Here is a 25,088-nt window from a genome sequence, read left to right as displayed (position 1 = left end):
TCGTAAAGGCTACTCAACAATAGACCATACTCATACTATCAATCAGGTAAAAGAGAAATGTGCGGAATATAGCCAACCCTTATATATAGCTTTCATTCATTACAAGAAAGTGTTTGATTCAGTTGGAACCTCAGCAGTCATGCAGGCATTAGGCAATCAGGGTGTAGACGAGCCGTATGTAAAAACACTGAACGATATCTATAGCGGCTCCACATCCCCCGTAGTCCTCCAAAAAGAAAGCAACAAAACCCAATATTAAAGGGCGTTAGGCAGGGAGATGCGATCTCTCCAATGCTATTCAGAGCGTGTTTACAGGAGGTATTCAGAGACCAGGACTGGAAAGAATTGGGAATAAGAGGTAATGGAGAATAGGTTGGTAACTTGGGATTCGCTGAATACATTGCCTTGCTTAGTAACTCAGGGCACCAATTGCAATGCATGCTCACTGAACTGGAGAGGCAAAGCAGTAGGGTGGGTGCAAAATTAATCTGCAGAGAACTAAAGTAACATTCAACAGTCTCGGAAGAGAACAGCAGTTTACGATGGGTAGCGCAAAGCACTGGAAGTGGCAAGGGAATACATCTACTTCGGGCAGGTAGTGGCCATGGATTCGGATCGTGAGACTGAAATAAGCAGAAGAATAAGAATGGGCTGGGGTGCGTTTGGCAGGCATTCTCAGACCATGAACAGCAGGCTGCCATTATCCCTCAATAGCAAAGTGTATAACACCTGTGTTTTTCCAGTACTCGCCTACGAGGGAGAAACCTTGAGGCTTACGAAAAGGGTTCTACTTAAATTGAGGACGGCGCAACGAGCTATGGAAAGAAGAATGATGGGTGTAATGCTAAGGGATAAGAAAAGAGCAGATTAGGTGAGGGTTCAAACGCGAGTTCAAGACACCTTAGTGGAAATCAAGAAAAAGAAATGGGCATGGGCAGGACATGTAATGAGGAGGTAAGATAACCGTGGGTCATTAAGGGTTACGGACTGGATTCCTAGAGACGGGAAGCGTAGCAGAAGGCGGCAGAAAGTTAGCTGGGCGCATGAAATTAAGAAGTTAGCATATGTGATTAGCACATGACCGGGGTAATTGGAGAGGTATAGGAGAGGCCTTTGCTCTGCAGTCGGCGTGGCAAGGCTGATGATTCACTTTATTCCAGGAGCTTATGCAGGGAATTATAGGAGCATATGTTTACGTACGTCGAGGAGCTTTTGCTAGGAACTATGCGAGTATATGTCCACATCGGTCGATGAGCTGTTGCAGAGATCTATGGGAGTATATGTTTAGGAGCTCTTGCGGGGACCTATGGGAGCATATGTTTACATATATGGAGGAAAGTTTGCAGGTAACCGCGGCAGTATCTGTCCGCATCCATTAGCAGATTTTGCGTGGAACTATTTGAGTATATGTTTACATCCATCGATTAGCTTTTGCAGCGAACTATGGGAAAACATTTTTACACTCGAGAAAAGTTTGGAGGGTGCCCCAGGAGTATTTCTTTAAGGAGGTTTGATTACGGAGGTTTTACAGGAATATATGCGAGTATCTCTTCACATGACCCAGCTAATATGCCGACTTCAGAATCTTCAACATTGATTTTGCGTACTGCAATATGCACCATATTTTGGTTTCCAAGCTGGAAGACGCAAAAAACTAAGCGAATAGTGCTTTGAAGAAAGTAAAATTATTGCATAAGCACAAATGCAAGGAATCAATTGACGACACAAGCACAAGCTCTCAACTGGTTTTTGATTCTTTCTTGTCCTTGTGTTATTTGCGCGAACCACACAGTAAGAATAGAAAGCAACTCATCCAGCTGCAGGTTTAAGCCAAGACGATATGGAATACATGAAAAATACGTGGAACCGTTCACAAGTGCCTAAACAAGGTGCAATGCAGTAATTGTGGAAATAACATAGTTAAAGAAGAGCATTATCTGACGAACCTAGACTTTGTGGTACTATAAAAGGTAAAGCAAAGAGTAGAGACGACATCACTTCTCGTTGATATTGACTTGAGCTAGAGTTAAAGCAGGAACGACTGGGGAATAAGGCAAAAGAGGAATTGCTCTTCAAAACTTAATGATTAGGAAAACGAAAGTTCTGGTAGGCAATAACAGTGCCATTTTTACACTAACAAGCTGACAGAGCTGACTTAATAAAGCAGAGTTCAGCTTCACTTTTTTCTCCATACCTCCTACAGGCAAGCATAGTGGCTCGGAGAGTCATCAGGGCGGGTGAAGTGTTCATTGTATTGTACGTCGATTTTAGGAGCGGGTGAAAGTGCGTGCCCGCAATAGCAGCACCCCATCACAGTTCCTTGCACAGACAGACTTTAGGCTCTAGGGTGCACCTTGCAGCCGGTGGATCAAGCCCTTATCTCCGAGTATACATCGTGCTTCAATTTCCTGACGCAATAACACTGAGAGAAAAAGCAATTTGCAGAAAAGCAACCAAAGTGCCCGAATAATGACAAGTGAGCTTCTGACAGCTATCATCTAAGGTTCCTTCCTGATGCTCCACAGCTGAACAATGCTGCTGCACGAGAAGGCTTACAGAGCCGAGCCTTACAACCACCACCTTTGCCAATTTCTGACGATTAAGAAAGGCAAAAAAAAAAGAAACAGGCAGTGCTGAAGATTGCATTATGAAAGACCATGCGGACTAGTTGAGATATCTCAAGTTTTAGAAGCTTCGTTACATAACATCTCGGGAAGAATAAAAGCTAAAAAATATTTCAGGAAGTGTGCCAATATGACGACACTGTTATAAGGGATTACTCATGCGGTTTAGAACAAGGGATCTGATTGCTGGCTGCCAGCGTTGCTTGCACACAGCAAGTGCTGCTGTGGACGAGCATGATCAAAGCTGGTTGTTTTAGTGGCAGCCCGCATGCAGGCTAGTAGCATCTTAGCATCTGCTTTTACTGCGGCAACCGTACAAGGTTCTTGGTGAATTGAAATGCGAGAAATAAGAGTTTTGAGTTACCTATTAAAAACTGTGCAAAAGGGTTATTTTTTCAAAGAAGGTATATGCAGGTAACACATTTTTTAATCATTGATAATTTCATTTCAAAACAAATGGAATGCTCCAAATCTGTGTTGCATATATATTTAATGTCACCACCACCACAGCGTAACTGCCCTTAACAGCATCGCTGTAACATGGCGGAAGCCTAAACGGCACTGCATATATTGCACATAAAAAAAAGAAAATATAGATTTACTGTAGACTACAACCATTGTGAAACACTTAGTAACATTGTCGCTGTAAGACAATGAAGCCTCATGGCACTGCATGCATTGCACATATATAACTATCTCTATGGGTAAATCAAAGGTACATATAAGCAATGAAATAAAATGTTTACTAGTAGCAGAGAAAGAAGGCATGTAAAATATCACATTAAAATGGCATCAGGCATTGATGTGAACATAATGCTGAGAACAGTGGAACCCTTTAGATTTTGAAGAATCATCATGTGAAGCATGCAGAAAAGTATTATACAATTCCACGGCCTCCAAGACCTACAATTACATAAGCTAGAGTGTCTGTTGGGGTACACTGCAGGCCGTTTCTGTAATTGAAGTCAACGTAGTATGCTTCCATACAAGCCAGGGTATCTATCTCTTTCCCTGTTTGCACTGCACTCTTTTCACACCTTGATTACTAAGGATCTTCTCCCCCTTCGGCATGCCTCATAATTAGATCGTAGTTTTTACGTGTATATCACCAAATTTCATTTACTTTTATTGCCTGTAGAGAGGCCAGACATGTTTTAAAATTATTGAGGAGGCCCTGCCAGAACGTAAAAACATCATCATCATTATAAAGCATTGTTTCAAAGGCAGACATATTATTAGTAGACTCATTTCACGGAATTAGGACGCATTAGTGTTTTTCCGCGTTCTGCAGTTGCCCACGAAATACAAAGCAAACGACCACGTGAAATGCCTATTTCTTGTCCATGTGCCATTTGCACGAACCATACAGTAAGAATAGAACGCAACGGATCCAGCCGCAGGTTTAAGCCAAGGCCATATGAAATACATGGAAACCAGCCACAAGTGCCTAAACCAGGTGCAATGCAATAATTGTGGCAATAAGTTAGTTAAAGCAGAGCGTTCCCTGACAAACGTAGACTTTGTGGTACTACAAAACCTAAAGCAAATAGTAAAGAGGACATAATTTTTCATTGATATTGACTTGTGCAAGAGTTAAAGCAGCAATAACAGTTCCATTTTTACTGTAACAAGCTGACAGAGGGGCTGAAAATTCGCAGTGGTTTAGCTCGGCTGTGCCAGGATATACGCTGCGAAAGCTAAGGCATAGCATTGTTAGCCTTGGTTATTTTTTATTACAAGTCCAGGTTAGTCTGGTTGTCTAGCTATGTTGCGGCATTTAGCCAGTCTTTCGGCGCGCTGTTCGTCTGTTTCCTGGGAGATTCCTTTCCTCTTCATCTCATTCCGATGTCGATTCCAGAACTCATCGTGCTTATCAGAATTGTCGCCGTCCATACTGCCGCCTCAACTGTGGTTGCGGCGCACGCGAGCTCCCCTTTTCAATCCTCCGACATGTTATCAGGCATGCGACACAGCTGGTGAAGCGAGCGGAGCCGAGCGCAACGACGAGGAACGTGTGCGACGAGGAACGTGTGTGACGAGGAACGCTGTGTGATGAGGAGCGCGGTGTGACGTCATGTGGCTCCTCGCAGCCTGGCCATGGCGAAATCGCAAAATCGGGGCCAGTAAAGCTTTCGCTTTAAGAAAGCAGAGTTCAGCTTTGCGTTTTCTCCATACCACCTAAAGGCGAACATGGTGGCACAGAGAGTCATCAGGGCAAGTAAAGTGTTGATTGTATTGTACCCCGATATTAGGAGCGGGTGAAAGTGTGTGCCCGTAATAGCAGTACCCCATCACGATTCCTTGCACCGACTGACTTTAAGATGTAAGGTGCACTTTGCAGCCTGTACATCAAGCCCTTAGCTCCGAGCAGACCTCATGCTTCAATTTCTTAACGCAAAACTCTGAAAGAAAAAGCAGTCTGCCAAAAAGCAACAAAGTGCCAGAATAATGACAAGCTTCTGACAGCCATCATCCAAGCTTGCTTCGTGATGTTCCACCTGGACAATGCTGCTGGTGCAAAAAGGCTTACAGAGCTTTAGAACCACCGTCTTGGCCCAAATACGACGATGAAAAAAGGCAATAACCAGGCAGTGCTGAAGACTGCAATATGAAAGACCATGTGGACTAGTTGAAATTACAACTTTTCGAAGCTTCGTTTCATAACATCTCGGGAAGAATAAAAAGTAAAAAACTTCCTTCAGAGAAGTGTGCCAATCTGTCGACGAAACTGTTATAAGGGATTACTCACGCCCTTAGAACAAAAGATCTAATTGCTGGCTGCCAGCCTTGCTTGCACACAGCAAGTGCTGCTGCACTCGAGCATGGTCAAGGCTGGCTGTTAGAGTGGCTAGTTGCACGCTAGTAGCATCTTGGCATCTGCTTTTACTGCAGCAACCACACAAGGTTCTTGCTAACATTAAACTCAAAGCCAGTATAATGAAATGCGAGGAACCAAAGTTCTGGATTACTTACTAAAACACTGTACAAATGGGTAATTTATTCAAACAAGGTATATGCAGGTATCCTATATTTTTAATTGTTGACAACTACGTTTCCAAACAAATGAAATGCTCGGAGCAAGTGCACGGAACCAGAATATAATGTAGCCGCCACTACAGCGTAACTCCCATTATCAGCATCGCTGTAAGATGGTGGAATCCTAAATGGCACTGCATATATTGCACATATAAAAATATAGATTTAATATAGACTACAACCACTGTGGAACACCTTGTAACAGGGTCGCCGTAAGACAATGAAATATGTTATGGAACACTCGCCCTTCACTCCTGCGTTGGTTCACATATTTAATTTATCAAAGGAGTCGGCTGCTTTCCCAGATCGTATGAAACGAGCTAGAATATCGGTGTTATTCAAACACGGTGACGTAAATAAAGTCTCCTATTACCGGCCAGTATCTGTTCTACCAATTTTTTCCAAAGCACTAGAAAAAATTATTTCTACACGCCTAACAAAGTTTCTCGACAAACATGACCTTATAACAAATTCGCAATTTGGCTTTAGGAAGGGAAGATCTACGGAGACAGCTTTTTTATCCTTGAAAGAAAATATTGTGTTAGCTATAGGCGAAGGGAATTTCGTCCTTGCCATCTTCATTGACTTCAGCAAGGCGTGTGATTGCCTCAATCATTACATTCTTATATCTAAACTTTCTATGTATGGAGTTCACGGCGGTCCCCTCGCCTTGATGAGGTCATATTTAAAAAATAGGACTCAATGTGTATGTATCGATAATGTCCAATCTTCTTTCTTGTCAAATGAAAACGGGGTGCCGCAAGGAAGTGTTTTGGGCCCACTATTATTTAACTTATATGTTAATGACTTAGTAAATATTGATGCTACAGTTGATTTCTTTATATATGCAGATGATAGTACTTTAGTCTTTACTGAAAAGGATGCGAACGAATTAATTATTAGATGTAATGCACTGCTACGTAATCTGTCTGAGTGGTCACAGTTAAACGGAATCAGAATTAATCCTGCTAAGACGAAAGCTGTTCTTTTTAGAGCAAGAAATAAAATATTTGAACTGCAACATTCAATAACTTATTTAGATAACAATATTGAGCTACTTAACCAAGATAAAATACTTGGTATAACCTTTTACGTCGTCTAAATTGGGATGCTCATTTTAATCAACTTCACAGTAACTTTTCCGCCGTAGCCGGGGTGCTGGCTCATTGTAGAGCGCTCATGCCGGTAAAAACCAAGTTGCAAATTTATCCTGCATTGTTTACCTCCCAATTTATTTATTGTAGTTTAGTTTGGGGGACCACAACACTAACAAACATTCATAAAATAATTACATTACAAAAGGCACTCCTCCGGCACATTGCCAGTACTAATCCCCTATCGACGACAAAAACTTTGTCAGAGAAATACCAAGTTATATAGGTAGACCGCTATTACGCATATGTCTACATATTCTACATGTCTACATATTGTCTACATATATTCTACATATGTCTTTTTTTTTTGCAAAAAAAGAATTGAGGAATCGGCTTACATCCATAGCGGCCTTGACGTGCCATAAAATACCAGTACATCTAAGAAACCCTGATCCTTGGTATGTACCACGTTGCCGCACTGAATACGAATTACAATCTATTAAACACAATTTACCAAAAATCCTTAATAATTACACTGACACTTCTAATTTTTCTCGCAGGGAATTGAAGATGTGTTTTGTTCACATGTAAACATATATATTTCATCTATAATGATTCTAGTTATGTGGTGCCCTTTGATGATTCTGTTTCTTAAGCTTATGAAATATCCTTGAATGTTGTTTGTTTATGTATCACAACATGATTATACTCTCAATAGGCTTACATTTGAAAATGTTACAATTGTTTTTGTTTGTGTTTTTATATGTTTGACATTTTAAAGTACTCTCTGTTCTGGCCCTGCCATGTACAACGTCTCTTGGGTCCAGTCAAGCTGCTTATGGCAGCTTTTAGCCCAGGAGGACGTTTCTAGTGTGTACTAGAAAAAATTATAAAGTTGAAGTTGAAGGACGATGAGTGTTTTTGCGCGTTCTGCAGATTGCCACGAAATAAAAAACCAAATACCACGTGATATTAAAAAACACTATGATATTGTGATATCCTTAAGCTGCTGGCATTGTGCACAAAGGGGGCGGAGCATCCCTCACGCCATCATTTGAACGGCTTTTCCCTGCGCCTCCTGTTACACACTAGTGTGGCGAAGCAAAAAAATAAAATCAACTGAATCACATGCCTGTTTTGGCAGTCCTGATATCCCAGGGCTTGCAAACGTTCCGCATACGAACTAGCATAACATTTAGCTGATTGTGCTGCCGCTGCGCCTTGTTATTGCTATCATGAACCGCCGAGAGTGAAGCGTATCGCTGGCGTAAATCGCACGGCCAACGCCTGCATCTCTGCCCTATCAGCGTTTAAGCGGCAGCACGACCTGCTGACTTCGGAAAATTGTCAAATGTGGAACGGCGTGTAGCACCTTTGGGAGAGCGCCGGGCTGCAAAAAGAGGACGAAAGGGATAGTGCCAACCAATTGTAGACGCTGAAAAGACAAGGGTTACGATCACGGCCTGAACAAGGGGATTCTAATGATTCGCTGGGTAAATGTTGATTACATTCCGGTATTCTGTATCTTTCCTGTGTCGCTTTCATATTCATGACTCACTCATTTCACGTGTTATAAATATAGAAATTAACGCGCAATTATGTCGGCCTTGTTTTGCTTATGTTTACCTTGTCTTTTGCGACACAGGACTGAGCCTTCTCTTTTCTTGACCAAGAAGCCATGGGTTAAAAATCGGAGACAGTGCGGTCTATGGCACAATGCGGTTGATATTCCTCAAGTGCTGCGATTGGTGCTGCTTACGCCCTTAACATTAATTTTACCTACTGTGGGACTAATTCCTTCTTCTCGGGGACATTTATCAAGCTGCCTTTCGGGCACCATTTTCTTACGCGAGCGCTGTTTAATTCTAGAAAACTAGCTGCATTTTCCAAATGTGTGCCGTGTGGTGGCTTCGCCTCAGCAGAAGACTGTATGCGGCGGTGCACCCTATACAGGGGTAAAACACATTGCGTATAATTTTCGATTGTATTTCCGGCAATTACTCCCGCAGATTCCAATTTTACTTACATTACTCTAATTCCTTGCTTCTTCGGGGAGCCACCGAAACTGCCTTACAAACAAGATTGCCTAGCTCGAGTCTTGCTTGTTCTAAGCGATCGAGCTCAATTACTCAGGACGCTGTGGTACGGCGGCTTTACGTCACCATGCCTATATCTATAGTGGTGTACCCTGTGCACGGGGCTAGTGCAGTGTGGTTAGTTTCTTTTGCTATGTTAGCGTAAATTATGGGCATACGATTATATTTGACTACTGTACTGCTAATATGGCATGTTGTCTTGTTGAGAGCTCCATTTTGACAACCTCTTGCGACTCGATACAATGCTCTGGAGGAGTGAAAGGCCCGTCATTTTTTTCTAAAAGTGCGAGCGATATAGCCAGTTTCCAGACATGCCAAACCGATGGCAATCCTGCTAATAAAACCACGTCACTAAATATAAATCGCAGTTTCTTCCAAACAGCGCAACACCGATTGCAATAGCAAATTAGAAGACTGATATACAAAGTAACGATGGTAATAGTATCAGCCGTATCAACTTCTCAACCTTCCCTTACCAACCAAATTAACATGCATCGTGTCACGCGTGCACAAGGAAACATGGACACATCTCACACTATTACCGCGTACTCTCGCTGTCGAAACTCTGGAATTGAGGAAGGAAGGCAGCAGCAGCGAGCGAATTGACCTTCTTCCAACTTCTCGCTTACACGAGAACTAAAGGCGACAACACAGCGCACGACACAATATGTCCCCGCCGCCGATCGCTTTCAAGATAGAACCCGTGCAGCCGGATGGGTCCTATCTTTAGTGATAACTATTCCTGGTTATCCGCACTGTATAAACGAAGCAGCAGCTGCCAAGCCAGCCTTGTTTTCACAAAAATTTAGTGTCCCGGTGCGGCAGCGTAGCATTGGTAATGTATTCACTAATTTTATTGTTGGGCAGAATTGAGGTCTTCAAGGGAATATGAGGTGGTGGTAGTCAGATATCTTATAGAGGTTAGCATCAAGGGCTCGAGTATTGCCTGCGCAAAAAAAACACCTCTGGCGTATGAAAAGGGGCCAATGGATACGAAAAATAAAATTAGCTGAGTAATAAATACTGTCTGGTGTCTTCTAAGATATGATTTATGCAGTCGCCGAAACGTTTGGCCTGTTAGTAGTTGAACCTAGCAATTGACGAAAGGACCACAGAATTGTTCTTTTCGTGTTCGGGATCAATGGATCATACCCACTTATAGGGGATTGGTCAATGCTCCGATGGATAAAGCTAACTGAGTATAAAATATAAATTTCACTTTCAAGTTTGCGACAACACATTAATTCCATGAGACAGATGCAACGAAACTAATGACGTCATCTGAATTGAAATTGTAATTTTTACTGAAGTAGGTTCGGTTTGACTCCTTCCCTTCAAGAGAGAGATCTTATAGGATGAAAGGCAGAGTGTTTGGCCTGAGCTAGTATACGCTGAACTTCTACTTTGCTCAGAGGAGAAATGGAGGAGGACAAAAAGGTGTGATGAAAGATGATAATGAGGAAGGAGAGGCAGATCTATATATACGATAAAATCGTAACACAGTGACTTCCTCAAGGTCTCGAGCCTAATGCGGTGCTCTACAACTATTCCAGAACAGTCCTTGTAGTTTTTGCAAGTGTACGCGATCACAGACACTTGTGGCAAAACAATACTTTCAGCCAATGTTTCCTTGACAATGCTTGCAAGCGTAGAAGTTCTTCTCTTTCATATTAAAGCGAAGCTTTGTCGGCCTCTTATTTCAACTTTCCCACTGCTGCTGTCGCACACACCGCGTCGGTGGGTGGTTCAGAGCGTGTATATGGATGAAAGGTGCGAGTCAGAGAGGAAATGCGACAGGAGAAACGCGTTCTCGTCCCACTGCGTCGAATGTACACAATGCCCTCTGGAGCTCCCTGGCTGTAATTATCCGTGTATCCTCTCAGAATCATTGCAGCAACTGCAGTTCTTCCCTTTCTACAAAGGTGCGTGGCCAGAAGTACGCAGATAGAACTGTAGAGAAATGAAGAATAGCAGACAAAGAGGGAGGAGAAGAGGCAGTTCCCATAGAAGAGAGGGGGGCAGGTGACGTGAGAAAGGCAAGGAAACCCTACTACTATACAATAGCGGTTGCAGGGAAACAGGATAAGCTTAAATTCAACATACGGTACAGTACGTGGCTGCTATTTCTGAAACATAGACGCCATGCAAGTATGTCAAGCGGGCAATTAACGAAGGGGGTGCAGAAACAGAGCCGCATTAATTAAAGCGTGCCGCAGGGTCTAGGAGACACTACGTAATCAGTCGACCGTCAAAGCTACACTTCTGTGCCGCGGCGTTAGCTTTGCGGCTGTGGCTTTCCTAAAGGTCAAGGATTTAATACCAGTCGCGGCAGCCGCATTTTGACGAGGGCAAAATAGAAAACGCACGTGCACTTAAATTTGAGAGACCTTAAACAACATCATGGTGTATAAATTAATCCGGAGTCCGCCATGACCACTACCGCCTCATAATGCAAGTGTGGTTTCGGAACGTACAGCCCCATAATCCAATTCAAGTGTAATCCTTCCGCCATAATACGATGTGCCACGTGAGGCGATGACCATGCTGAGCTTTCACAGACGTTTTAAAATATGGCGCACAACAAGGCATCAAGCAAACACGCTATGTAAGAAGGAACAAAGACAGAGCGCCTTGCCCTTTCTTTTCTCCTCTTTAGTGGGCGGTCATTGTTGGCGCTTCATCTTTTGAACAAAAAAATGAAAGCACATCTCCATGTGTGTTCTGTGTACCACGCAGACAAACAGCAGTGGTACATGCAAAGTAATGTTGAACATCAACTCACCACTTTCGTATTAGCTTAAACGTTGACAGCTTTAACTGTGAACATCACCGCTAATTATCATCAATCAAAGCATCCAGCACTGAAACTTCGCTTACATCGATTTCCACAGTGCATGGGATCTGCATAATTTTTGCCTCAACCTCATTTGCTAAAGGCGCGATCTTGCATGGTTTCAGTCTCATCACATTTACTCTCAATGTTATCACAATGGCATTCACACCACGGTACATATATTTTGGAGTGTCGTGGGATTGAAGTTCACATGAAGCGACTTTTGGAAAGTTGCTTTGGAAAACTTAGGCTTCGCCTCACGCTCTCCGTGATAGTCTCCTTCGAAGCGTTGCACATGAACGTATGTTGTGCCATGTCCAATTTTATAAGAGAAGCAAGAAGATGCCAAACGAATTTTCTCAAGTTTTTGTTGTTATTAATGACCAATGATACAATTGACAACTGTTCTCTAATATGTCCCTAAAATACATATTAAGAGAGTTCAATGAACCGAGCTTCAGTACTATGAGTACTCAATAAAGTGTCCAATTATCATTTTATGTCACGTTCTTCTTATTTACCCGATTCAGTGTCAGTTTTTTTCTTTTTATCCTAATACTTTGAGGTTCACAAATTCTACCTTGTAGATTGTAAAATCCAAAACAACTTAGATCAACCACATAACCTTGCATGAGACAACAAATACACAGACATCAACCACAACCATGACGCATAATTTCGTGGCGCGGTTTCCGTCAGCTGCATTGTAATATTGAAATATTGCACCAACATCCGCATCAGAATTCTGGGTGAAATACAGACTTCGATCATGCATCGTACTCCATGTTTATTCCAAGCAGGATCTCCAACGGCATTTGCGTTCATTTCCGAGTCTCAATAACGAACGGCTATAGACGCCACGCCGTAGCGGGAGTACTCCGAACAGATGTATGCTAGAAAAAAAAAAACCTAAACCAACTGATTCATCACTTAGGCTAATCGCTTCAGGAGACCCACGAGATTATTTTCCTGCCACCAGCTAATGTTAACAGAAGCGCATCAGAATAAAATAAATACTGCTGGATTTTCTGCAATGACTGTGGCGTAACTTTAGACTTTTCGCCCATCCTGTGATTTCTTGTTATTCTAAAGTGGGACGGAAAAACGAATCAATCGCAGAAATGAATATTACAGAACGGGCAACGCAGACAACGTTGAACAGATATTATTAGTGCCGCTATAGCGCAGAGGAAACAAAAACTTCATTGACTTTTTTGCTACTGCTACCCCTCCCCCAGCTCAGGCTAGGAAATAGGAATGTCTTCAAATTAACTTCTGTGCCATTTCCATCTCATTTTTTTGCCTGTCACTCAACCTTATCAGGGCTTTAGACGACGAAATACTCTATGACCGATGTTCATTATTACTATCCCCACCATCATCATCATAGTACGGGTGTTCCAGGAGCATGTTGGGTACACGCCATGCCTTTGGAAGTATGTGCCATATTAAGGGAATCATCATCCTCGTCGTCATCATCACGCGCCTGTTTTTGACGCTGTTTTCTGCGGAATCCTGTAATGATAGGGAAAGCAAGTGTACATCAATGTTGGGCTTTTCGCTTGTCGTTTTTTAGCGTTCCTGAAGTTTGCAACCTGCGGTGTGTTTTTGAACGAGGCAGGCTAGCGTGGAGATGTACTTTCTACTCTGGCATAACGGGGATTTACCCTAGGTAGTTTGCATCACTTTTCTTCATACACTGTTGAGCTTGCTTTTTGTCCATTTGTACCAGCTGCGCCTCTGTGGTACAGCTGTAAACTCAATGATTGCAAGAAATAAGACCAGGAAGGTGCCAGGGCCGTAGCCTTGAGATGGCTGATGGCTTCTCTTCCTGAAGTTCAATGACCGTGGTCATTTCTGCTGAAATTGTATTCGGTGTGGTGAACCATAGGACGCGTGCGCTCAATGCAATTACATAGGTTCTGCTTTTGCTTCTTGTCTGGTATGCGGCTGTTAATCTGACTTACCTTCAGAGAAATACGTAGTTGACGGAGTTGATAAAGTCTACGTCCCGAAGGGGCGGTACGTACGTTTACAACGGCACACCCGCTTTCGGTGTGCATGCCAGCGTTTTTTGTTTTCTTCTGGCTCCATTGAAAAAATGTTACGATGTGTTTTCCTAAAAGCTTTCTGCGGCTGTGCCGTAAATCTTCACATAAGTTGCGGTTGTTATGGTTCTGCTTTTACCACTGTAATTTTTTTTTTATTTTTTAGAGTTGTGATCTTCCTCTCACGAGCAAAAATCCGTCGATGCACTAGGCTCTCCCCTCATATGAATAGTCTGAATACGGTACTTCTTGACCATTCGCATGACTAAAAAAGTACAGGAGATAGACGGCGCATCTTTTGAATATATGCCATTGTTGTCTCCCTCGGAAGTCAACATTTAAGCTTACCTGTTGGAGGTACGTTTAAGCGGACTCTCCAACACCGACTTTATTAGAAGAAAGAAAGGGAGGGGGTGAGAGTAGAGAGAGTCCTCGAACCCTGCAAATGCTCTATTTCTCTGCCTGTACAACAGGCGGGACCTAAAAAAAAGAATACAACACCTGCTTTCTGCGTTTCAAAGAGAGAAATTAAATGTACTTGTGTCGGTGGGGCACGGGTCATGAATACGTGAAAATTTCGTAGGAAAAAGCTTGAATAAGCAAGCGTTCTCGCGTTTCCCTCTGGGCTAATGGGGAGGTTAGAAAAACAAAAACAGGGAGAAAATATCTCAGGAGAATAGTTTTTGGTTCATAAAGTTTGGGGATTGCCAACTTAAGGAGTCTTGGAAATAATTTTTTGCTGAGTAAGCGCCCTAACGAAAAGTAAGTTGTCAATGCAGTTTGTAAAAAAAACGGAACGGGGCTAGAGTCTTCCTTATTCAGCAACCGCATAAGCCAAGTAACTCCACCATGCGAAAGCGCTCAACGACATTATAAGCACACTAGTTTCTTTGTCTCTTAGTGCTCATATAGCAAGGAATGTTTGTCTTCTAACCACGTGGCTAGGTAATGGTAGTGACGCTAGAAATCACTAGGAATTTTGCAAGTAGTCTCCTTACCATTACCTCTAAACCACTTCGTATGTGCATGATGAGTAATTCTGCATACGTGTTCATTGCTTTCATTGCAGAGTGATCATGGCCTTGCTTAGAGCGTCACTTGCTCTTACACTGTGGTTATTCTGTTTGGTGAGCGTTTGCTCTGGAACCACCGATGATAGTGACGGAGCTCACGCCGATATCATAGTATCGATACACCCTGACGTTGTATGCAACGAAGACGCTGTGCGAAATCTGAAGGCACGGGCGAGTACTCAAGTTTTCTTTAAAGTTTGATGCTATAAGCGAATGGAACGTATGTTTATTGATATCTTTCCATAGAGGAGTGGACTGAGTTCATTGTAATCGCGCTAATATCCTGCCATCTCTCTTTTCCCTGAACGCGCGGTGTGCTAATGGATTGAATCCGGCGAAAGGAGAGCCCCCTGAAGCTTAAATGAATTAAGTAATTGTCCAAACAATAGGCGACGACGTTTCGTAGAAAGAATTTGGCTGAAAATGCTTTTTTTGATACATTAAACATTCTTACATAATATGGAAGATTGGCTCATTGCTTGAAAATATTCTAAAGCATGTGAGGCATTGACCATGCGTGACGATGTCTGCAGGTTATTGGAAACTGTACCCTAGCAGCTGTACCCTGGCCAGCAGAGAACACGCTTGCCCACCCGAAGCTACTGTCCTAAAATGCCCTAAATTTTCAATTAGTTATTTTGTGGTATATATTACAATTCATGAATTGTAGCCGGTGAGTTTGCAAGGCGTATGCACTTGAAATTATTTTCCAAATTGTCTCTACTTTGAATATATGCGCCATCAAGTCATCAAAGACAAACTGCCGCGAGGGAAGCACATCGCTGGCTTCAATCGTGCGGCCAACACCTGCGTCACCGCCCTATCGCCTTTTAAGCGGCTGAACAGGTTAACCTGCTGACGTAGGAAAATTGTCGAATGTAGAGTGGCGTGTACCATCATTTGCGGAGCGCCGGGCAGCAAAACGAGGAAAAAAAAGAGTGCCAGGTAATTGTAGACGATAAGCAAGACAAGGTCGACGGACACGTGGCAAGCATGGACATTCTAACGATTCGTTGGGTAAATGTTGATTACATTCCTGTATTCTGCACCGTTCCATCTCGCTTTCATGTTCACTACTGACTAATTTCAAATCCTATTAGTATCGTATTTAACGCAAAATTACGTCGTTCTTGTCTTGCATACGTTCACCTTGTCTTCTCCGACAAATGGCGGAGCCTTGTGTTTGCTTGACCAAGGCGCCAGGGGTTAAAAATCGGAGACAGTGCGGTCTATGGTGCAATGTGGTTTATTTTCGTCGATTGGAGCTACTTACGCCCGTCATATTAATTTTACGTACTGTGGGACTAATTGTCTCTTCTCCTGGACACGGCTCAAGCTGCCGTTCAGGGCACCATATATTTATGCGAGCGCTGTTTTTTTAATACTAGAAAACGAAGTCCATTTTCCAAATGTGAGCCATGCGGTGGCTTTGCCTCAGCAGATCCGTATCTACGGCAGTGCACCTTTTACAGGGGCAAAGACGCATTGCTGTTAGTTTTCGACTCTATCGGCGGCAATTACGCCTGCAGCGTCAATTTTACTTATATTACTCTAAATTCGTGCTTCTTCGTGGAGCCACCGAAACTGCCTTTCAGACAACATTGCCTCGCTCGAGCCCTGCTCATTCGAAGCGATCTAGCTACATCACTCAGGAGGGTGTCCTACGGCGGATTTACGTCATCATGCCTGTATCTATAGTGGTGTACCCTGTGCACGGGGCTAGTACAGTGTTGTTAGTTTCTTTTGCTATATTAGCGTTATTTACGCCCATACGATAAATTTTACTCAGTGTACAGCTAATTGTGGCAGCTTGTCTTGTTGAGACCTACATTTTGACACCTCTTGCGACTCGATACTACGCTCTGGAGGAGTGAAAGGACCTTCATGTATTTTTTGCAGGACGTGCATACGAGATACCCAGGTCACAGACTCACAACAGTAACTGGAACGCCTATGTATTTGGTCCCACACTGTTGTATATAATGCGTCGAAACTGGTGTTATCCTGGAGTTTCTCTTCAAGTGGATACATGTTGCAAACTCACAGGCTAGAATTCGTAAATTGTAATACGCGCGATACATAATTATTTTAAACGTTAATTGACGTTCGAATTGGCGTTAAAATGCATTTCGATTTCACTACTCACTAATGTCCGCCGCTCCGAGTAATCCTACTCATGGACAAGAATGATGCTGTCTCTCACAAGCAATTTCTAGAAATTTCGAAAAACTAAAAATAATTAGCCAGCTTGTAATTACACGCGATCCTTTCGCTTATTCAATCAATGGAGACACACACACAAACACACACACGCATGCACGCAGGCACACTGAAAGAGAGAGCGAGAGAGAGGCAGACTGCGAGGATGCAGAGTTTGAGCGCTCTATAGGCGTACGTCTAAGATTGTATAACGGCAATTGGCTAAAATTGGATAAAAAATTGGATAAATGAATGCTTTGAACATAAGAAAAGGCCAGAAAATGCAACTGGCAGGCGGCGCTTGGTTTCTGTGTAATCATTGCAACACGAACATTCCAGCGTGTTTCAATCGATTCCAGGTTTATTAACATTGCCAAGAAAAATTAGCGTGCACTTACTGAGGGAAAATGTTTGATTTTCAGAAGAAGAGATGACCTCCTGAAATAAAATAGGGAAATTTTAGGCAGTATACAGAAGTATTCATTTGATAATTGTTCCTGGCGTGCTACGATAATTGCTTGCCAATCTTGTGTTGCGCATTTTCAGATTTTTTGCTTCGAGCACATCTCAGTAAGCAGTCATCAGCAATCAGTGCGCGGCGATCCTTTGGGTGAGGTCTACTGAAATCCCGCTCACTGCGGGAGATGAAGTCAGGCTGCTACCTTAAGATTTGCGTTTAATCATTTTCTCTAATCATCTATATATTTTTGGTAATATTGTACTTAATTATTGACATTTTCTTACTCGGTGACGCTCACAGTAGTTCAATTGTTTTTGTTTGTCGGTAACCAATTACATGTAATGGGCTCTCTATTTGCGACTCGAGCTGTAACAGGTGACACATATTTTGGGCCTTCGAGTTGCCGGTTACTGCGCTAGAATTCCGGTGGTTACGCCACACAGTAGCCTCGCGCATGCGCACTGCTGGAGAAGCAAACAGAGGTGTCTCAGTATTTATTTGCCCATCTTAACATTCTGCCGGGTGTTAGCCGTCGAACTTAATTGACGCTACCCGGGCTGAATTACGATGGCCACTTCAGACATTGACGTCAGGAAGTCGCCTACGTACATATGTCAGCTATTCCTTGACCCTGCAGCGCGCGCATTCTGCGAGCAACAGCAACAATAGAGGGCTGTGTTTCATAGCGGAGGCAGACGCGAGCCTGCCGGCTTTGAAAGTATGTACAATAAATAAATAAAACAACCGTGGTGATGGGCAACGTGCTTGCACGTTAAAACGCCACCTAAGCGCACACCGAGCGAGCTTTCAATGTTGCAGTAGAGGAAGGGGACGATGCGTCGCGCGCGATGAGAACTGCGATGTGAACGCGCCTGTTTGTGTCGCCAATGGGTTCTGTCTACACTCGCGCATTGTAAATCTCTCCAATGTGAGTGGGCCTTCGTAAAGCGAAGCCTTCGTTCCACATTCTTCCGCGTTTGCGAGGCCGCTGTCTGCTGCAGCTGCGCCTGTCATTATCTATGACTTAAATGAAATGTCGCAGATGGTTTGGCTGACGCGCGCCACACGCTCGTGGCGCACACTATTTGCTGAAATACGCTAGACCTTGTCACGTGGTAGCGAGAACTTCACCCAGCGGACACCAGGCGGGTGCATGGCGATGTCGTCACCGACACCAATGACAACAACAGACTGGATAAGGCGTGAAGTCGAGCTCGTTCTTGCTCCACTGGACTGCGCACGTGACTAAAGAGTAACTTCGTGGACTTGTAATAATAATATTAGTAATAATAAATAAATAAATAAATAAAAATATTTATATAATAATAATAATAATAATAATAATAATAATAATAATAATAATAATAATAATAATAATAATAATAATAATAATAATAATAATAATAATTTTAGTACAACATCATCACCAATCATTTTGGTCCCGTTGAAATGACGGTCTAACTTCAGCGAAACATTTTGTTAATATTTTGATATTTGCTGATCGCGATACGTCTGGATAGACGTTGCATTGAAAATGTATGGCTAACCCTATATTATCATTAAATTTGATTTTACTTACGCGTCTTTAGTGTTGCGGTTGCATCTAATATAAAACGAAGTTCGCGTAAAAATCAAGAAAACATTCGCTTACCAGGGAATCGCAAATAAGCATGTTATCGAAGATTTTTTTCTTCCCTTCAAGAAAATAAGGCCGTGCGTGTACTTAAACTTGCGTTTGAACATTGCCGCTACCTCTCAGAAGCTATGAGGACTAAGTGACACCTTTGAACATGCAGGTCATGCTTGGATCAGAACGCCGGCTCCTGCACACAGCTGCGAGCGGCTGAGTTTACTTCGAGAAGTTGGTCACTGAATTTTCGAAATCATGGCCTAAGCGAAAGCTTCCACGCATCATGGCTGCAATGTGTTTCCCGGAAAGCGAAGTGCGAGTCCGGAATTCCTCGTTTTGCGGAGACGATCAACGCTACACGGTGGCATCGAGAGTCGGCGAGGAAAAGGCAGACTACCTTCCTCTTCAAACCGAGTATGTCCTAAACCGGAATTCCGTGCCAACGCAAAAAAAAAAGAAAGCGCTGGTACTCAAGGTATTTACTGCTGTTAAAAGATGAAAAAACAAATTCAGGCATACCCATATGACAATGAATGTCGGCGCTGACGCGACTAGGGGCGCATAACGTAAAACTATCCAAACTTTTCTATTCCAATTCTGCTATCAGCCCTCCACGATTGGTCAAAAACCTTTTTCGACCACCCTCACTTCACCTGTCTGTCACGCGACGTCACGAAAACCGCGATACCTCCCCATCTGATATGATGTGTACACACTGATTATGCATAATTTGACAGAAAAAAGAAATAGTTATTTCTGATTCGACCCCTTTTCGCCATTAGCCCTCGGCTATTGGTAAAAAGTTTTCGTGCTGCACCCACTTCACCTGCCTGTCACGCGACGTCACAAAACCGCACAAACTCACCGCGTCAATGTGATGTGCACGCGATAAAGATGCATTAATATGCCGAACAAAACTGAATTTTCTTCGGTATAGCCGCAAGCTACCCGTTCCGAAAGGAATAAAAGATGGCTGTCGCCTATAGCTCAGACGCTGGCTACTCGCACCTGCCGGAGAGCATGGGTGTATTTGCGTATAATAAAACTTCTTGCGTAACCGTGTAATGTTTTCGAGCACTTTCGGCACGTTTACCCCCCCATTCTGCCAACTCTTCTTTGCTGAGGGTCGGTTTTAGCGTCATTCTTGAGCTTCCGTTGCATGCCGCCGCGATTTTCGACCAGCCACCGCAAGCTAAGTAAGGGAAAGCCGACCAATCGTAGATGCCGGCACCACCCTCTTCATCCGGTTACCGACTTTCAGTGCAGTGGTTCGGCCCCATCGAATCCCTCTCCACTTGAGCGTTCTTCTCGCCTCTTGTCAGCCAATTAGATACGACAAGCCGCTCAATGTAGGCAATGTTATTCGTTTTTCAAGCAAACAAAAGTGACCTCCTATGAACGAGGAGAGTGTTTCATTAGTCTGTTCAGACAAACCCGCGGGTGACCGGCCGATGCTTGCGTCGGCGGTTACGCAAATTTGATGTCAGGTGATTGGAATAGAAACACATTGGAATCGTTTTACGCTATAGGGCCCTATTATTGGATCAAAATAGCGACACACCTTATTGTCGCCACCGAAATTCTTCATGTGTGAAGCGTGTCTGCCTCCAACGTCCTCTTCCTAGCGCCTTCTGGAAGCGCCGCATCCAGTAGTGGCACTGCGAAGTCCCCACGTGACCCGCCTGTGTTGTACGAATGTCTATCGCAGCATCCTACCTGAATGTATACCACGCGGGTATAATTTATTGCAGCACCGGAAAAATTTATTTTAAGCACTTTTTTTTTCTCCTGGAGCAGCGGCGTATGCTCAGTGTATGTAGCGGTGCATACGCATATGGCAGTGGCCTAAGTTGGCACAAAAGATGTTTGTAGGCGGCCGATTAAGGCCGGGGTCAGTATGCATTCATTGTGAGTGGGGGTCATTAAAAGCGGTGGCCGGCCGGCCGAGCGCTAGGCTGCCATTTGGGCTCGGTAGCATGGAGGGTTCTCTCCGCAGCTCGCGACTTGTCGATCGTGAGCGTTGCTTGGCGGACATCGTGAGCGTCCGCTAACTTAGCGCTGTTACTGGTTCGTTGAAGAGCCGCACATGTCCTGTGGCCGAAGTTGGCGTCTAAGAGGTTCATTCAACTGTGGCACATACCGATCGTCATAGACAAGACAGAAGCTGAATAAATGGTTCGTTTCGAACAGGGTTACCTCAACGCGGTAGCCGGACCTATTCGACCGAGCACTTCCCAGTAAGCCAAGTTGGCGGGAGAACTGTTAGGGATGTTGAATATAAAATGATGCGTGTCTTAGAAGAGAAAGGTAAGGTAGCCCGCTTTTCCGACGTTGCCTTCGCTGAGTAGTTCAAATGCGCTCAGCATGAGCTCGTAGGGAAACAGAATATTTAGGAGAGTGTTGTTCTTTATTTCACCCACAGCTCCGCACTTTTAGTGCACAGATTTTAAAAGCGCGAAACAACTTGCGAAACTGAGCGGTCGATGATAAATGGCCTGCAGTCGTCATTTACACTCCCGCGAATATCGTTCTCACAACCTACAGATGCCTTTTAAATTGGCAATATATGTTCCAGAAAATAGCTAGATATGGGATTTCAATATCTACCGATACAAGCCATCGCAATTAGAGCGTTTCGAGAAGAGCACGTAGTGCACACAAGAACGATACTGTTTCGCATGAGCTACTCCTGCCACGCAATACATATTAAAAGGCACCTTGACTGAGGGAACGTAATTTCACAGTGCCTACGAAGCTGAAAAAGCATTATCGTTGTGGAAGCAAGGGCTACTGAATCTCGAACATGGTGCTGTTGAAAACGAAAGGCATGCAAATTGAAAAGAAAAGTGCCCAATTGGACTGCGTAATCATTGGTAGTTGTGTCTTTAGCAAATTTCACTGAAATAGGGTATTGGCATGTGTTTTGGAGGCCACCGATTGGTCCCCTAGCTTCTGTATTCGAAATTCTACGGGCGTCCATTGGGCTGACCACAATTTCATTTGCGTTTGAGCGAGTGCTGCTGGTGGTGAAAGCACCACGTCATCAATGAGCTCCAAGCATCTGAGTTGCCCATGTCTCCCGGATTGTTCAAATTCCCCGTCAACAAAGCGAGCCGCATCTACCTCCTTTCAAGTGACACTCTGTGCCACTGGCTTTGCACATCCAGCGTAAACACGGGGAATGCGTGAGATGGAAATTCAAGACGATGAGAGAAACGAGGTCAAGGTGAAAGCAGCAGAAAACATTTTGGCTAGTGGACTTGTCTTTGTCAAATCACACGTAGGCTCATCGCGCACGTCTTACACGAGTCCCTGCCTGAGGTGTAGTGAAGGTTCGTATAAGCCACCTTGCTTGATTGAGTGATGGCAGGGAAAGTTACACTCTGGTGTGAATGAGACGACTCAGTAAGGGCAACAAAAGGTGAGCATAAGAAAGTAGAATGACAAGTGGTCGCGTTGCCGAATAAACGCTGAAGCAAAATCACGCAACAATATTCCCGGCCACGTATCCGGATAACAGCGAAATTTCGACGGGTGCCATAGCGCATGGATGTCTCGTAGTATCCACAGCTTACGCTTGCGTTTGCTCTGCTCACGTATTGGTTCCGTGGTATTCTTCATTTCCTGTAGCTTAATTTTTTTTAAATTTCAGTTAGACAAGTGTTGTCAAAGCGCTTTCAATTTTTATTTCGGGCGATGCAGTTTCTGTGTACGTATTGCTGTTTATAAACATGCATCGGAGAGCAGAAAATAAAAGTGTACGTTAAAGCATGCGTTTATTGCACGACTTTATTTTTTTCTTCCAGCCTACACTTTCGTATACATGAATGGGCCCACTACCGCTACGGTGTATTCGACGAGTACGGTACACGGGGAGATGATTCAATTTCCGGAGACCTACTCTTGGAGGGGCATGGTGAGCAGCATGACTTCAACTTCTTTTTGTGGATTGTCCTCGATATTTTCCTCTCGGAATTCTGTAATAGCAACACTGAAGTGATCCAGTGTTCTGCGCTCTGGTTGCCCGCATTCGTTGTGTTATTCTTTGCTACCGACCATACGATGCACCATGTTATAGGCGCACTTCACTGATGACGGGTTGGAAATAAATGGCATCTCAAATTAGAGGCATTATCACACTTGTTTTCCTGGGAGTCGTCGGGACAGCGCTCACCAAACAAATTTTTGTTGTACTTGTGCAATATTGATTCTAGCTTTCTGAAATGGCCCCTTCAGCTGACATTACACAGCTGTACAATTTCTGCGAATCACGGAAAAAAATGAGAACTTCACCTGGGATGCTCTTTATGAGGTTAGTCACAAAAATTTGGAAGTCTGCCCCATCCTCGTGGGGCATGCCTCTTAGGGCACACTGCACACGGGAAATTAAACATCACGGCAAGCGTCCGGGTGAAGATGGAACGTGTGATGGAGAGAATGTATAGCGGTCGACCAGATATTCCAAGACTTATGCACTAGTACGCGGCCTTGCAATGTGGTGCATGAAGAATGCCTGTCCAAAAGATGAAAACTGCTGGTCCCACTGTCGAATGCTTCGGCGCAAACATTTTCGCGCGTGCCTGTATTGTTTCTGCTTTAGTCACTTAATAATGGCCCGCCGAAACTATAGCACAAAAAAGAAAGGCGTGTCAACCATACTTATGCAATAGCTGTTGAGAGTATTCGTAACCAGTTGGCGTTCCGACGACCCAGAGACGGGTGACGGGTGTATAACACCATTTGGCAGTCACCTCCGCCGGCAAGCCACGTGGTCAGGGTGGCAGTAGGATTCTCCTTACTTAAGTCTCTTATGCTAGGAGCATGTTTATCATATATGATACGCCATGCACTAAAGCGGTAAATTGATGCAGCAAACGCACAGCCAATGCAAAATCAACATTGACGCTCGCACATATACATCCGCTGACGCAATCCTCGGCCGCCGGCTGAAACGCCTTTAGTGCTGTAGAGCTGAATACTAACTAATTAACGAATAATAGTAATTTGAGCACGTAACACCAATTACCCGTTCCAAATGCTGCCAATTCCAGGTCATGTTATAGAAACTCTGGCACATCTCTCGTGCTAGTGTCCCGTTCTTCCCGTCAGAGAAAATGTAGCCTCCAATAAGTAAAGTTTTAATTGTGGTGCAAAGGTTAAGTGTAACAAACTCGCCCCATTTTTTTCTAGCCATAAACATTGACAGCTATGGAAGTGGTTGGCACATCATTGTACAATGTCTCTTATGAGGAAGTTGTAACCCGCTTTTCAGAACATTCTTTTCTGTGCCTTCCGTCTGCATTTTCACACCCTTTAGGTGTTCTGTCCTTTTTCTTACAGGTGAAACTGAACCCTTGTTCAAAACCCTGGTTTTCACCGCTTTATGAAAAGACAATACAGTACGCGATATGGATGTCGAGTGTGGCTTTCAGGAAGAGGGCATCGTGCGCCCTACCTTGGCTTTAAAAACACAGCAGACAGCTGTGTCATGTTCATGCCGTATTCGATAAACGCAAGAATCCGTCGCTTTACTGCCTCTTTTGTGAAGTATTATACAGACAGAAAATTTCAAATAAAGAAACAAAGCCGTCTTACGCAATGCCTGCGTCTCATGGGTCATAAACCACCCATATATTCAAGTAACTAAAGACACGTGCATTCTGCAGATCGACTATTGAGCTAACTGCCGACCTGTGAACCGAGTTTTTAATCATGCGCGCCGAAACTCCTCTCACATACAACATTCACAAGCCGAACATAGCGGTACTTCCGCGTTTTGCGATCAGCGAGGGGCCTTCTAATCATTTTCCGAGCTGCCGGCCAAGATCAGGTGACGGCATCCAACCAATCGTGGACAGTTTGTACGGACATGCTCGCTCCGACACCTGCGCACTTTCAGACATCAGCTATTCCCGTCTTTATTAAAAACAAGGAAGTGCATTTGTAAACACATCGTGAATATTCTCCCAACGCTGGGTTTGCGCATTTGGATGGC

The 25,088-nt window shown here is 43.8% G+C and overlaps 1 long non-coding RNA gene across 1 annotated transcript; it reads left to right on the top strand.

The window, feature by feature from the left end:
• Positions 1-19,076: 19,076 nt before the first annotated feature.
• Positions 19,077-24,678, top strand: LOC126528624 (uncharacterized). The gene is made up of 3 exons (XR_008611752.2): positions 19,077-19,507; positions 22,900-23,009; positions 24,434-24,678. It is a non-coding gene; the product is annotated as an uncharacterized lncRNA (long non-coding RNA).
• Positions 24,679-25,088: the final 410 nt, after the last annotated feature.

The sequence above is a fragment of the Dermacentor andersoni genome, chromosome 9 (assembly GCF_023375885.2).
Source record: "Dermacentor andersoni chromosome 9, qqDerAnde1_hic_scaffold, whole genome shotgun sequence".
Lineage (NCBI taxonomy): Eukaryota > Metazoa > Arthropoda > Arachnida > Ixodida > Ixodidae > Dermacentor > Dermacentor andersoni.
This window is presented reverse-complemented; position numbering and strand designations above follow the sequence as displayed.